At 39.4% G+C, this 15,228-nt stretch overlaps 1 long non-coding RNA gene across 1 annotated transcript in view; it reads right to left on the reverse strand.

The window, feature by feature from the left end:
- Positions 1 to 15,228, reverse strand: part of LOC117524926 — a 153,054-nt gene that overhangs the window by 95,108 nt on the left and 42,718 nt on the right. The window lies entirely within an intron of this gene.

Genomic DNA, 15,228 nt, shown 5'->3' on the forward strand with positions numbered 1-15,228 from the left:
ATAAGCAAGAGATGTGGGATTGAAATAATAGTAAAAATTGTGCTTTTGGTGTAAAAATATACTATCCTATAAAATGTGTTATATTATACATAAATAAAGTGACATAACAGTTTAATCTCCTGTTTTATGTCTGCTTGCCCAACAGATACGGAAGATTGTTGATGTTGTCTAAATGATCATGCTCTTAATGTCTTTTTGAGTGTGATCTATGGGAAGTACATGTCTCTGATGTCTTGGTACAGCTGGCTGGTGGTTAGGAAGTGCAGCTCGGTCTCCACCTCGTGTTGTGAGCAGTGGGTGCACAGTCTGTTTTCTCTGGGGAGCCAGGTCTGTCTGTGGTGGTCTTTCTCCATGGTGAGTCTGTGCTCACTGAATCTGTGCATGGCTTCCTGAGCTGTGGGTTGGTAGCAGTGATCATTATTCTGCCACAGAGTACTGGCTGTTTAGAGCCAAATAGCATTCCAATTTACTCTGGTTTTGGTTGATTTTTTTTCCCAATACATCACACAGTTTTTTTGTTTTCTTATAATTTGGTTTTGTCTAATAGAGTTTGTGTTTGGTGACTCTACTAGTGTTTGTGTAAAGAGTCCCAGAACCAGCTGACTAAGGGAGCATCTCTCCACAGTCTCTCTGTGGAACAGGACTTTGTTATGGAGCGTATTGGGATTGCTATTTTTAAGGTGGTAATAAAATTTAATTGCTCTCTTTTGAACAGTCTCTCCCTGTCTGTCTCTCTCCAAGAAATTAGCTATTTAGAATACTGAAACACGTGCAAATGTCCTGGATTGGAAAACTCCACAAGAACTTTCCAATCCATGAATAGCATTGGTATCAGAACCCGATACAGATATTCGATCGGATCAGCCCCATCCCTAGATGCAAGCGGAGGTTTTCATTTGCTGTGCAAACAAGCGCTGAGTCACGTAACTGTTGTGGTTATTTTAGACATTGAAGTTAAAAAATGTTTTCAGATGGATCCAGGTTTTGCCACTATGTGGTTCTTGTCCTGTGATTTGTGAATGACTGAATTTATTCGGCACACACACACACACACACGCACACAAAAGATACTCATAACAAACCAGCTTTACAAAGATCCCATGTGGCCGAAAGGGTGAGGGCAGAAACAAAGCTTATAACTGCCCACCCCTTATACTAAAATAAGAAATATATACACACATTTATACAAGCATGCAACCATAAACACAATTTTCAGAATACAACCAGACAGGCACTGTCACACAAAATTGAAAATTGAACGGTACTGATGCAAAATCAGCCGAATATAGGCTCAATTTTCTCACATACCATTGAAGATAGTGCTTTTGCTTTTAGTTTTCTGGAAAGCACATGCCAGGGGCTTCCAAAAGAAGTGAACTCCAGACTGATGCTGTTATTTATTTCAGAGCAATGTTAACCCTTTTCAGCCTTGGTTGCCGGGCGGGGCACTTTTGGACCCTCTTTTTCACCATGTGGGTATCTTCTGATTTTCAAAAACTTTGTTTCATCTAAAAGCCCCTGATATTTGCTGCTAGAAAAAATTACACACTGATATAAAACAAACACCCCTACACATAGAATTAAAGTCCTCTTTTCAGGGTATATCACACTTTTTGCATATATTCTGTACAGTAATATGTACATAAATGTACACAATACACAGGTTTGCAAAACTGTTAAACCATACCCATGCCTCCCTCTGAATGTCCTTTTCAGGCGCTTTCCCACATTTGATAGTCTGTGACGGTGTTGAAAATGGTGCTTCATTTTTAAATGGCAAAGGCTGTGTGTATGCAGGGACTATGACATCTTCTTGGATGAGCTAAAGATGAAAGTGGATGCTGCATCAACAAGAGTAAAGATACAACTGCTTACATGTGCCCCTGTTTCCTGGAGTAGGAAACAGATTGTGAGCAGGTTTGGTGTTACAAACTATGTTGCAAGAAATGCTGTAAAAATGCGGAAACAGAATGGAATTCTTCCTGACTTAGTCATAAAGCTGGCAGTCGGCAAATAGCTTGAGAAACAATTAACAAGGTCTTGGCTTTCTATGAAAATGACCAATTTACTAGAATGCTACCAGGGGCAAAAGATTTTGTAAATGTGAAAGATTTGAATGGGGAGAAGCAGCGGGTGCAGAAAAGACTTATTTTGTTGAACTTAAATGAATTGTACATTCAATTTAAAAAGCAGTACCCTGATGATAAGATAGGCTTGTCCAAATTTTGTGAATTGAGACCCAAGCAATGTGCTACTGTTGGTGCATGTGTTTGTACTATACACCAAAATGTCAAATTAATGTTAGCAAGCTTGCCAGGTGATAAAATTGATTATCATGAGTTGATGTCAAAGATGGTCTGTTCATGCTTTGGGTCATATTCTTACTCCCCATGACTTATTTGAGTGGGCTCACGCAAATATCAAGGGGGTTGAGACAATTTTTGTTGAGAGTGAAGATGTTCAGAAGCACTCAAAGCAGCAGCTGAAGAGATTTGAGGAAGCTAAGAAAGTTCTGGGTACCAGGGATAACCACTGTTTCAGTGTAACTAGGAATGGTACCATTCTCGTCAAACGTTTGTCGGGTGAAGAGGAGGTCGGATTTGAGTGCGGTACCCCTATACCTGAGCCTCTAAAACTGGCAGACTGTATCCCTGGTCATTATGTGGCCTGCTTGTATAATGGCCATTGGTGGTTGGCAAATATCATTGAGCAATCTCAAGAGAATGACGATGTCCAAGTTTCATTTATGCACCTAAATGGACCAGCCTCAAATTTCCACTGGCCTCGTAGGGTGGACGAATGCTGGGTACCTTTGACTCACATTCTCTTGATGGATGCTCCAGACACCACTGGACTTGGAAGGAACTATGTTTTATCTAGTCAGAAGCTTCCAGAGTGCAGGCATGGTTTGACAGCCTGAAGTTGGCAAACAGAGTAGAAGTCAATATTTACAGAGTAGCCTGGCAAAATTGTCGGCTTTTTTTGTCCAGAACCAGAGGTACATGGGTTGATTGTGAATAACAGAATGCATTAGGATGTTAACATAATTAGTTAGTTCAAGGTTTACATATTTTATATTTAAAAAAAAATGAAAAAGAGCTGTTGTACATGTATTATTTATGCATTTTAGGTAACTATGCACCATAACTCCTATGTATTGTGTACATTTATGTACATACGACTGTACATTAAAATATATGCAAAAAGTGGGATATACCCTGAAAAGAGGGCTTTAATTCTATGTGTAGGGGTGTTTGTTTTATATCAGTGGGTAATTTTTCTGAGTAATTTTTCATTTTTTTCTGAGAGTTTAAGACAGAGTTAATATATTCTGAAAAAATCAAATTGATATCTTATTTTGTTTTTGAGTAAGAGCCTCTTAAAAATGCTTACAAACCAATAAAGGGTTAACGTTGCCATGCCCCCTTTTTCAACAGCCTATAAAATTGGAATGGGTGGAGATATTTAACTGGAACGAAGTGCAATCTTCATCTTACACCTCATACCACAAAATATAAAAAAACAGAGCAATTCTGAGACCATGAAACTGGAAGCCTTGGTCTTTTCATATGGAATGACCCAAGCCCAGAAGCAATAACAAAAACAATAAACCCAAGTTTTCAACTATAACAAGAAATTTTCTCATTCTTGTAATGCCTCCTAAAGCCCACCAAAGTACCAAGTACTTTAATGTTGTCAGGATAGTTGTTCCAGGTGTTAACCCCAACAGAAACACAGTGACCCTTTGCAGAAGTTCCTCTCAAGTTATAACTGGAGTTCCTCAGTTTAAACAGATCCTGGACATTTTGCGGCATCAGTTTATTTTTAACTTTATACATAATTTGTATTGTAATGTAGTCAGCCAAGTCCCAGAATTTTAGAATATGTAAAACAAGCAAAGAATACGATATGTTACAAATAATTCTTATAGCTTTCTTTTGCAACAAAAATATTGGATTAGTATTGTTTTTATATGTATTTCCCCATACCTCAATGCAGTAGGTCATATATGGAACGAGCAATGAATGATATAAAATGATATAAATGGTTAATGAGTGTTGGGAAATGAAATCTCATGCTTTATGCAAAATTGCAATGGCTTTTGACATTTTAGATTTAACAAAATTAATATGCATTTTCCGGCACAGTTTATCATCAATAACAACACCAAGAAATTTTGTATCAGTTACAGTTTCAATTTAAACATCATTTAATGACAGATTTCTATAGGAATTCCTTGACTTGTTTCCAAATATGATACACCAAAGTGGAGCGATAATTTGTTTGAATCAAACCATTGTTGAATATAGTCCAATAACAGGTGTTTTTCCTTTTTATTACAGAGCTGCATATGCTCCAAGCTGTGTCCCCCAGACAAATAGCAGCAAAGCAATATGGCAAACTCCTATTAAAAAGCAATACTTTACTAAAAAAAAAAAAAGGCCAAACGCTAATCACCAGAAGGACAAACACAGGCTGCAAAAGCAATCACCTCCCCATCATTATGTCTGACAGTCACCCTGCATAACATAGTGTGACACCGCCAACACATTCTGTTCACACACAGATGCACCATCAGACTGTGATCCCTCTGGCCTTAGTACACAGTATAGATTATAAGTCACAACTACTCATTATAAAGTGACTAATCAGAGCAGCTGCATTAAAAGAGGTCACTTTCATTTGACTGACTCCATCACAGCAGAGACCCCCTGGTGTCACTTTGGGCAAACCTGTGTGTGTGGGGGGGGGGGGGGGGGGGGGGGGGGAGTTCCACTACATAGCACTTTCAGTCAGTGCTACAGTACATCACTTTTTACAGTACATCACTTTCTGTACTCATCTGATCATTTGACAATGAAAACTGAATGAAATGTGCAGACAGGTCCAGAAGCACTTGTCCATAAGAAAAACAAGTGCTGTACTTTAGCCTCTGCACACCACCACTACGGAGCTCAAATCAAATAAGAAATGCCTCTTGTGTCTTTGGTAATTTTGCTTAAATTTATTGAAATTTGTCAGTTTGCAGCTGTGTGGAGTGATTTCTCTTGTCTCTACTGCTTTCCTGTGTAATCTCCTAAAGCAGGCATCTTGTGCAAGACTCGCATGCCAATGGTCTGGTTAACCATCACTCAAAAATAAAGCAATGTTATTGGTGGAATATCCAGCATCACGCAAAGGATTAAGAGCACCATTTCTGCGGGGTAAATTCATGAACACTTTCAGCAGGCTCTCTGTTCGTGTGATTCATGACAAAGTGCAAGTGATAGACAAAGCCTGCGAATCAGAGGACTATTTTGTTTTTGTTGTTTTATACCCATCTGTAAAACTGAGAACTGCCGGAACATCGAGGGTGCTGTGGTCAATGAACACATGAGGGGGATGCGCATCAATGCTGAGACGGAAGAAAAGCTCACGCTTTCGTCGAGAAAACAGTTAAGAATTCATTTATTACTGTGTTAAAAAAATACATAAAAGTATAAAAAAAAGCATGCATCATACAAATACAACAATAAATAAGGAAGATCAATACATGTGAGCATGTGAGGTCCTCTCCCCAACTGCAACAAGACATGAGTCCCAGTTAGTGACTTTAATCCACACAAAAGTGACTCACGAAATTTTAATGGCTTTGAGAGGGGTTAAGAAGCGGACTTGCCGTTTCTGAAGAGCAGCAGATTGAAGCATTGCTTCACTGGTTCACGCTTCAACGTGGTGTCGCGCTGCAGAAACGGTTGATTACAGAGCCGCTGCAGGGTTAGTAATCAATGTAGAGGAATGATCCTTTTCCCGACAAACACCGTCAAAAACAACGGCTGCTCTGAAGGACCGATAAGGGAATCGTTAAGCAGAAAGATTATTGATATCGGTGGATCGAATCATTTCTTATCTATACTTGAAAAGAACCGGTTCTCGATACCCAACCCTAAGCACTACCATGCTCTACATTTCTGGGGAGAGCCCTGCATAATGTCTGTGTAATTTTTTTCAAGATGAAAGAAATTATTGAACAACTCTCTTTGTCTCCAAATTGTTAAGCAACAGCATGGAATTTCAGCTGAATGTAAAGATGTGTTTCATATAGGCATGGGAATAATTTTAAAACAGGGAGGTGCTGGTCTGCACCATTAAAACAGGTAATGAGGCACTACAAAACCACAATGATAATCTTCTCTCTCTTAATTTTTATTACAGGATTGTTTGGAATCAAAGATGTGCAGTTCAGGGTTTCACTGTCCTGATGGCAACACTTTGACACGGCTGGGAATCCAACTTGTGTAATCTTTTGTAATTACTATGAACATTCTTTGCTACTGTGCACATATTTATTTTCACCGCATGAAATTCTATTCATAAATAGTTTTTAGCTTTAGTGGTTTTTCACTGACATGCACTATTAAAGCAGAACAGCCAAAAACAAACAAACAAGAAACTTCCGTGTTGACCCTGGGGATTCATGGGCTGTAGACTGGGTAGTGTTTATAGAATAGGGAGGTGACATTATTTCTAAGGTGCTAATACATTAAGCAATGAGTTGGAATGGCGTGTCAGTCCAGAATGTTTTTAGAACCTTATAACTCAACAATTTTTAGAAGAGAAACTCAACCCTTTTATTTTCTGGTAATTATGTAATTTTTAATATTAATTTACTGTCTTGATGTATTTATAAATTGTTTAGGCTGTTCTCATATACACACTATTATTATTATGATTGTCTTTATTTTATTATTACTTCTATTTTGTCATTTGATTTTTAAAAAGGGACCACAATGGAAATAAGTGTTTTCACTTTCTTGTGTCATCCATGTATTTTTTTTTACCCATTTACAATTTTATGCACTTATACAAACACTTTTAATATAAAGACAATTTCCTGCCCCCTGCTGGAAAGGCGTGTGAGTCCAAAATGTAATTAGCAACTTTAGCTAACATTCATAGCTTCTCCAAAACTATTGGCCCTATCAGTGTTCCATTTTGGCGCCGTTCATCCTTGAACCAAAACAGCATATGACAGTTGTGCTCTGTTTGTCTGTGATCTAAGTTGCATGCACACATCCACAGCTGCTATAAGCAGGTGATTTTAATCTATATACATAAAGGGCCACATTTGTATGTCCGGGATAAACTCCCAAACTATAATATTTAGCCCTAAAAACTATATATATTCTGAATCCTCATGACATCGGGAACAAACTGGTATCATTTTTTTTTTTTTTAAGTTTAACTGAAAATTACCCCCAAAAGAGCCATTTATGTAAGACCATACAGTGTTGTACCATGTGCCTCTCTCACACTCTCTCTCACACACATATATATACACATATATACACATATATATATATATACACATACACACACACACGAGGTCTATTAGAAAGGAAAACGACCATTTTATTTTTTTTTAAAAGACTATATGGATTTGATTCATATGTTTTTACGTCAGCCAAGCTTGAACCTTCGTGCGCATGCGTGAGTTTTTCCACGCCTGTCGGTGACGTCATTCGCCTGTGAGCACGCCTTGTGGGAGGAGTGGTCCAGCCCCCTCGTCGGAATTCCTTTGTCTGAGAAGTTGCTGAGAAACTGGTGCTGTGCTTCATCAAAATTTTTCCCGAAACTGTGAGGCACATCCGAGTGGACACCATTCGACAAATTAAGCTGGTTTTCGGTAAAATTTTAACGGCTGATGAGAGATTTTGGATTGTTTCTATCGCTGTAAGGACTTCCCACGGAGCGGGACGTCGCGCAGCGATCCGAGGCGACGTCGTCATCCAGTTTCAAGCTGAAAACCTCCAAATTTAAGCCTCTGTTGACCCAGGACGTATTGAGAGATCAGAGAACTTTCACAAGAGGTTGGAATCAGCAGTTTATCCGGACATTCCACTGTTAACAGAGCTTTTTTTTAATGAAAGACGTGCGGACGGACTGGCGCGTCAGCTCGCAGCCGGCGTGGCGCGCCCGCCACAGGAAAAACACCTCCGTGTTGATAACCATTTGTAAAATCCAGGCAGCTTTTGGTGGCTTTCAGTTGAGTATCTGAGAAAATGTTTAACAGCAGGGTATGTTCCAACTTGTCCTTAAGGATTCCAACGGAGGTGTTTTTCCTGTGGCGGGCGCGCCAATCTGTCCGCACGTCTTTCATTAAAAAAATCTCCTTTAACAGTGGAATGTCCGGATAAACTGCTGATTCCGACCTCTTCTGAAAGTTGTCTGTTCTCTCACGATGTCCTGGGTCAACAGAGGCTTAAATGTGGAGGTTTTCAGCTTCAAACAGGATGACGACATCGCCTTGGAGCGCTGCGCGACGTCCCGCTCCGTGGGAAGTCCTTACAGTGATAGAAACAATCCAAAATCTCTCATCAGCCATTAAAATTTTCACCGAAAACCAGCTTAATTTGTCGAATAGTGTCCACTCGGATGTGCCTCACAGTTTTGGAAAAAATTTTGATGAAGCACAGCGCCAGTCTCTCAGCAACTTCTCAGACAAAGGAATTCCGACGAGGGGGCTGGACCACTCCTCCCACAAGGCATGCTCACAGGCAAATGACGTCACCGACAGGCGTGAAAAAACTCGCGCATGCCCACGAGGGTTCAAGCTTGGCTGATGTAATCACATGTGACTCAAATCCATATGGTTTTTTAAAAAAAATAATAAGGTTGGATACTTTTCTAATAGACCTCGTATATATATATATATATATATATATATATATATATATATACATACACTGAATCCTCATGACGTGAACAAACAGGTAACTTTTTTTTTTAAAAAGTTGAACTGAAAATTACCCCCCAAAAGTATTTCCACTTAGTTTGGGGGTCCACCTCTTATAGTTCTGCTGGACAAACTTTAGACCATTAACTATTATATTCATAAGATAGCAGTGTTGCCACAGTTACTTTGAAAAAGTAATCCAATTACTGATTACTCCTTGAAAAAGTAACTTAGTTACTTTACTGATTACTTAATTGTAAACGTAACTGTTAGATTACTAGTTACTTTTTTAGTTACTTTGCCCAGCTGCTGACAACAACCCTCTGCCATCTCAACATGACAATGATACCTGTTTTGCCAAAACTCACTTTATAGTCACCCTTTCTTGACTTCAATGAAAATAAATACTTTTTTTTTATAAAAAGTAAAATAAAGACCTCTTTCTTGACCTTATATTTAACTGTTGACGGCACTGTAACAGTAAAACTTGCAATTTCTAACCTACATTGTTTATAAATGTAACTTAAATTCTTTAACATTTTTCTAACATTTAAATTCTCTCTAAACATTCTATTTGTCGAAATTATTATAAGTAGTATTAGTAGTTGTAGTTAAAAAAAAAAAAGGCTTCAAAAGTGGACCTTTAATCTAGGGGTGTTGTGGGGGAGGGGGGCCCCCAATTCCATTTGGATTCGCCCCTGCTTTGGCGTTTGAGCACAAAGAAAGGATAACATTTATTTATGCAGAAAACATGACCAGATTTACAGGTAAGAAAGTTTTATTGCGTTTTCACATCATGTGGTCCTCAGAAAGAGTTTAGATGCATTTGAGTGGAAAATAGTGTTAGTTGTTGATGCGTCATGGAGGATCAGCTGTTTTTAGCAGCAGATGCGGAGCGGCTCAGCTCAGAATTCTAAATAAAGGAGAAAAAAAAAAAAGCATAAAAATGTTTTTTGTAAAGCTCAGTGCAGGTGTGCTGTTGTCACCGTGCTTTAAGAGGCAAGGACAAGTTGAGCTGCTGTAGAAAACCGCGGATGAAAAGCTCACAACTTGCTTAAAGTGGGCAGTTCAGTCGAACCCCGACATCTGCCTGCCCACGGACCAAGTTTAATGCTGCTATGGACCCACAATGCAAAAATAATAGTAATGCACAGTGACTTGGAGAAGTAACTTTAATCTGATTACTGATTTGGAAAGATTAACGCATTAGATTACTCGTTACTAAAAAAAGTGGTTAGATTAGAGTAACACGTTACCGGCATCACTGGACATCAGCATTACAAAAACAAATGTTGGGCAATTGTTTTGATTAAAATGATTGGCATCTGGCTTATGTCTAAAACAGGTTAACCTGGGCAGCACTGGGTACCCCAGCTAGTTTGGCAAATAAAGACAAAAGTCATTAAAACCACTAAACATTTCACTCATGGTAACAACATGAAACTTAAGTCACTCATGAAAATTGCAACATGAGACTTATCTAAACTGATAAAACCAACTGAGTTATAAAAATACAATAAATCAGTAACATTAACAACACTGTTAAACTAACAAACCACAATAATATTTAAAACCTCAAAACCCTGAACTCCTATGGTGCATTGCAGCACAGCATCCTTTGTTTACTGGTTAGCTAAAATTGCTCATTTCTCCAAACATATTTGTATTATCAACTTTGTTTTTGCAGCATTCATCCTTAAGCATGCCAAACAGCAAATGTCAGCTCTCCAAGGTTTTTGTGTGAATGAAGCCACACACACACACACACACACACACACACACACACACACACACACACACACACACACGCCTTCCTGGCCCGGAAGTGACGTGACTTTGCTGCTGTGTGCCTGCCTCCCTTTCCACATTCTCAGAGGAGTGGGGACCAGCCGGGGAAACATCAGACTCGGCTAATCAGCTGTGCTTACAGCAGATACACAAGGAAAACATTTACGACAGGTCACCTCCAGGAGCAGGGTTGTGACCTTTGCTCTACACCACACACCCAGGGTCTCTACTCCTCCCTTACAGTATTATTCTGTGTTATATTCCCTGTGTTCCCTAATATGCGGCATGGACAGATATAAAAGGTAGAGAAACAAAAACAAGAGTCGTCAGCTGGGGGGCAGAAGCCAATCAGCTTGGAGGTTAATGAGAGATTTGTGATTAATATAGCATTCATATGTTTGCGAGCGTGCATGCAGACTCTCAGTCACCCCCAGAGAGAACTCTGTCAATGATAATTTCCTCAAAGTAAGTGTACTGCAGTGGGTCTTCCTTCAGCATCTTTTCCCCCCTACTCCTTTCCTCGCTCTTCCTTTCTCATTCATTTGATGTGCTTCTTCCTAATCTTCGCTGCGCTGTCGACCTCACAGAAGCAGAAAACGCACTCAGTCATTCCACCATAACGACTCCTTCACAATGACAGAGGAAGCTTTCCTTGTTCAATGTGCTTAAGTGTCGTCTGTCTTAAAGGTGTAATTTTCTGTGTGATACCAGCATTGCTGGCTGCTGAGACTTTTTTTCGTTATGGTACAGAATTTCAATTGTGTAAGCGAGTGTGGAAGTCAACTCAGCTATATTTTGCGTCCATGAATGAACATTCAGCGATTCAGAAATGAGTGTTGATGACTCAACAGCCTAAACAGAAATGTCACTTACGTTTCAACATTTAAATGTCTTCACACACACTTCTCAGGGTATTTTGACTACAGGCTCATTCTGAATTAGTTCAAGAGGCAGAACTAATGAACCAGGTAAGCCCAGGTCACATAAGCTTCACTCTAATTGAATGTTTACTGCTATGCTGTTTTCAGACAGACAAAATATAAGAATGGATGTTGTTGGAGCAATGTGTTTTTATTTTGTTTGTTGCACTACTTCACAGGGGTGTGCCATTGTCTAATTAAATTTTCAAAAGTCCCATCAGTTTCTACATATGGTGCAAATTCATTACCACCGCTGAGTGAGTTCAGTTCAGTAGGTGCACACTGTAGCTGGTCTCGCACCTTTTCATTTGTCTCTAACATTCCCCCACCAACCCAGTTATATTTTGTAATGCTGACAAAAATACTGCTAAACATCCATTAATGTGGACATACTCCATTAGACATTGATATTATTATATTAATATCTTACTGACGACCACCTTACAGCAACACAATGTCAAAAAGTCCTGCTGTCCACATCAGTTAAAGATGGCAGACAGAGCTTTCAGCAGAATACGTCACGGCAAGGACAATACACTTCATTCCCCATATGATACGTATAACGAAACATGGATGTAGATACGATATGTGAACACAATACTTGACAAATGCAATTCCACAAGCCTGGCAATGTACTGTGATTTGTTTTCTTTTTGTCGTAGCTTCACCAGAATAAGGGGTAAACAAGCAAAAAAAAAAAAAAAAAAAAAAAAAAAAAAAAAAGGAGATAACTGATCTGTGTAAAACACACACACACACACACACACACAAGCGATGTGTTATACCTATTATCTCATTTTTTGAAAAAAGAATATATTTTATAATGCATTATTATTAACTTACTACTTGTAATATTTAAGAAATAAAATAATTTAGACTAAAACCCAGGGGCTTCACACACTACATACAGGGGCTGTATGATACTGGAAAAAAATTATTTTTTTTTTTTTTGCCCACTGCGATACATATTGCAGGATATGAATATCTAGCAGAATCATCTTTTCTGTATCAAAAAATGCTGTAGTATCTATACCAGGCCTGTGTGAGACACATAACTGTTCCACAAAGAAACAGAGAAAACAACGGGAGCATGTGCATAACTGGTGTAAGGAGCTAATCAATGTAGCAACAGAAGGCTAGAACGTTTCAAAGCAGCAAACTGAGTAAATAAAGTATTGAAATCCGACCAGTTTCATCTTTTCAGCCAAATTCATCATCACAGCTTGTGGAAAACTATTATCCACAGAAGATGTTCTTGTTTTGGAAGATGCCATTTGGAAATACTTTAATTCCTTATTGTGGAAATTGCTTGTGAATAAATGCAGCATTTTTAAAGAAGTCCCTCTGTGTTATGATATGGTATTCCAGGTTGGTTTCCCAACCTGAGCTGAAGGAAGCCACCAAGAAGAAGAAATAATATGATATGGTATTCCAGGTGGGTTTCCCAACCTGAGCTGAAGGAAGCCACCAAGAAGAAGAAATAATAATATTTCAAAAGTTGAAAGTCCTTTCTTCAATTATTTTATCAGCATCACAGTGCTCCATTTAATCACGATCAGCATTCACCACAGCCATCCGTCATGTCTTCAGCTTCTGCTCAGGGTTCTCACCAGGATTTTTTCACAGCATGGGGAGAACTTAGCAGGGCATAGCCGCTGTAGGAGGTTCCAGGAGCATCCCACCCGCCCCAGAAAAAAAATAAAAAAAATTTATAACCCTTTGAAACTATTTCCTGTATTTTGAGGGCCTCTTTTGCAAAAAAAACACCACAGAAAAGCCCCCTATGCTGATTAAATCACAGCATAGGGGCCCAAAGCACAGCGTAGGGGATCCAAATCATCAACAGTCACCTGAATTTCAAAAAAAATAAAAAATACACACCAAAGTTCATACGGTGACCTCAGTAAGGGTGAAATGCAAATAAAATTTCTTGAACAGCGATTACTTAAAAGATGTTTTGTCATTTTGATTAATTTTGAGGTAATTTGCATGACAGAAAAACTACTCTCTAAATTTCCAGGTTTTCCAGGAAGCGTGTGAACCCTGTCAAGGTCACACCAAAGGAAGAGGCACATTGGAAGTGTTGCAAATATGTGGCACAGGGCAGCAGGAATGAAGACTCTTGAAGAAAGGGAACTACTTCAAGAAGGTGGAATGAATCAACAAAACTGTGCTGTCAGCAACCCCAAGGGGCAGTAGGGTGCATCAAGTGAACAGGACGCTTCATGCCCTCATTTTCTCCTTACTCATGTCACACCCATATGTCTTTTTTTTTCCCTCATCCATATGGCAGATTCTTCCAGCTGCACTCTCCTCATATAGTCTTTCCTCACACAAAACCACAGTTGCTAGTACAAGCATTTCACATCCCCAGAGCCATTTCTTCATTTACAGTTCAACTACAACTGAACACTCTCCAGGACCAAAATCCTGCTCCGACTGATGTCTGACTTGAGCCCAGACGCCATTCAGATCATTTTGCAAAAACCTGTTTCATCCACTGGATTGATCACAACATTTGTGACAAATACAGGCACAGCAGGAGCTGCTGCAACACCAGACACCGAGAGTGAGCAGGAGGAGGAGGCCGGACATGCGTATGTTCTGTGGCAGACACTGCAATTCATCTGACATACACACATGCATTTGTAAGTGTGAAGATTCACCCAAAATATCACCTGGGTTAACACATACAAACCAATTCATTTCCCAAGTTACAGCAGAAGACACCAAAAGAAGTCAGAGCTCTGCTGCAACCACACACATCCATATAACAAGGTAATAAAGTGTGTGCCAATGATTGAGTGGACCCCAGGGAGGCAAAACAGCACTATCTCTACTACAGAGGTGAATAACAGGACTGCTACATCCCTCGATCACACACCAGCACTGCCTGCCTGCTGACGCAGTGTGCAAAGGTATCCCATTCTGCACTGCAGTATGTGTAAAAATCTAAGCACAAAGCAGTGGATACAAACACGTCCTTCACATGGGTTTGATAATGTAAGAGCCAGCTTCAATGTGGCATGCTTTTTGATTAATTTAACAAGTCTTGGGTTTTTAATGTCTCTCACTGCTACAATGTAGTAACAACAACCCCAGTGTCGCAGACCGAACAGTCCACCCCTAAAAAAAAAAAAAAAAAAAGTCAGCCCGCCTTTTGCATCTGCGCACGCGTCATTTCGTACCACAGCAGCACGTCTGAGACGGAGTCTCTTCACCAAAAGCGATCAAATGGATTAATGGGATTATTAACCATCAGATGATAAAGGTAAAACCTCTTAAATAATTCTAAAGTCAGTTTTAAGTAGAAACGAGGCTGTTTTAAGCAGAAACTCTGCGAAATTCCGTGATGCTTTGAAATGTCCGACGTGCAGTGAACGCATCAGCTAGCAGCTCGCTTAGCCGCGGCGCTCTGATCGCTTCCTCCATCTTTTCTGATGAAATAATGCTGAATTTATTTGGAAATGATTGTTGTACAAAAGATTCAGATATCTGTCACTGAGATAGATGATGACTGGAGTGCAGAGTTAAGCAGAAACAAGGTTTTAATCCGTGATCCGTGTGAATGACGCATGCGCAGATGCAAAAGGTGATGTGATTTTTAGGGGGAACCGTTCGGTCAGCGACACCAGTACAAAAGACTACCAGTTTTGTTACCATCTCTACACAGTAAAAACAAAAGTCACCCAACATCCTTCATTATTTCCAAACAGTTTGGACAATTTTTTTTTTAATGTGTGCATTTTTTAAAGCTGCAGTGTGTAGGATTTATTATCATCTAGTGGTGAGGCTGCAGATTTC

Source organism: Thalassophryne amazonica, chromosome 14 (genome assembly GCF_902500255.1).
Source record: "Thalassophryne amazonica chromosome 14, fThaAma1.1, whole genome shotgun sequence".
In the NCBI taxonomy this organism is placed as follows: Eukaryota; Metazoa; Chordata; class Actinopteri; order Batrachoidiformes; family Batrachoididae; genus Thalassophryne; species Thalassophryne amazonica.